General features: G+C 44.6%; 1 pseudogene; it reads right to left on the bottom strand.

Annotated features, from left to right (window-relative positions):
- Positions 1-416: 416 nt before the first annotated feature.
- On the bottom strand, positions 417-725 carry LOC142437164 (dynein light chain roadblock-type 1 pseudogene; annotated as a pseudogene).
- Between the last annotated feature and the right edge of the window lie 994 nt (positions 726-1,719).

Raw genomic sequence — 1,719 nt, 5'->3', positions numbered from 1 at the left:
GGCTAGCGGTCCACATTGAGAGTGTCAGTTCTATGCGCGACTTTCTTTCTGTGTTGGCTCAAGGGGTAGGTCTTTGACTCCCCCCCCCCCTTTTTTTTGAAACAAGCATTTAATTTATTTTTAGGTAAAGAAAAACAGACTTTTCCAAGGGACATGTGAACTGAAGGTCAGGAGGAAGCAGGTGGGGGCTCCTCACAGCTCTTGCTCCGACCCCCAGGTGCCATGTTGGGGGGGGGGGTCTCATGGAAGGAGAAGGCCCAGCAGCGGGACCTTCTCTGCAGCCACAGGTGGGGCAGAGGGTTCCCTCCACAGGTGGGGCAGCAGCTCTCTCTTGGTCACTGGATTGGTTCAAGTGTATGATTCCATTTGTAGTGGATTGGGATGATTAATGCTTGGGGGCAGGGGATTAAGGACGAACATAAGGAGCCGAGTAGCTTATTCGGTTGGATTCTGAACCACAATCAGGAAATAGTCTTTATCTGGTGCAACCATAATTTCATTTTTCTTGGAATGAATTCAAAGGAAGGTGAGGTCATTCTGGGGGTCAATTCCTCGCACAGTGCTCCTGGCCTTCAAGATGAAGTTGTGCATGAGGTTGGTGTACTGTGCGGTGGTGGGACTGTCCATGGTGCTTTGGATGGGAGTGCCTTCGTGTTCACCACGATGATCCCCTGCACACCCTTCTGGCTCTGCAGTCGCGTCAGGGTTTCTTCCACCTCTGTCATCTCGAAGCGATCCTGCAGCTCCACGTCGCCATCACTCAGGCCAGGCTCAGGGCCGTCCTGCCGACTCCCTTTTTTTAAAAAAAAAACACATTTTATTAGGGGTTCATACAACTCTTATCACAATCCATACATATACATACATCAATTGTATAAAGCACATCTGTACATTCTTTGCCTTAATCATTCAAAGCATTTGCTCTCCACTTAAGCCCTTTGCATCAGGTCCTCTTTTTTCCCCTCCCTCCCTGCTCCCCCCTCCCTCATGAGCCCTTGATAATTTATAGATTATTATTTTGTCATATCGTGCCCTACCCGGCCTTTCCCCCCCCACCCCTTGGTCTTTGACTCCTTTCAACATCTATTGGAGGTCTCCATGCGCTGTGGCATCAATCTGTTCTGGGTCTAGGACAGTCTCAGTAAAGGGACCCCAAGTAGAAAGGCTGCACTCTGCCCCTGGTTCTACTTTCTTGGTCATATTGAGCCTTCTTTAATCCCTGGTAACTTGTTTAATCTCTTTTATATTTTAAAAGAGATGGACTAAACAACTAAACCCAGTAGAATGTATCCTGCCATTTGAACATAGCTGCTTCTAAGGCTGGTAGTTAACTCATTGACCTGGAGATTAACAACCAATACATAACCCACTGCCCAACCAGGGCATGGCAAATGTTGTAGAAGTTAAGAATTCTAATGCAAAAGAAAAGCTGATACCAAGGGCTCAAATAGAAAGTAAATGTTTAGAAAATAATGATGGCAACATGTACAAATATGCTTGATACAATTGATGTATGGAATGTTATAAGAGTCCTCACAAAAATGATCTTAAAAATAAAAAAGAATGATAATGCATAGGATAACTGCATCAGTTCATAAAATAGTGGATAATGAATGACATAATACTGTCATCCAAGTTGACACTATTTCTTTTAGATGTGGGTCAATCCATAATTGTCATCAAAGTGACATTTTTGCTTTGAAAACGTTAAAGAGGTCT

This window comes from Tenrec ecaudatus, chromosome 1 (genome assembly GCF_050624435.1).
Source record: "Tenrec ecaudatus isolate mTenEca1 chromosome 1, mTenEca1.hap1, whole genome shotgun sequence".
Lineage (NCBI taxonomy): Eukaryota > Metazoa > Chordata > Mammalia > Afrosoricida > Tenrecidae > Tenrec > Tenrec ecaudatus.
The sequence above is the reverse complement of the archived record's forward strand: the minus strand, read 5'-3'. Positions and strand labels throughout refer to the sequence as shown.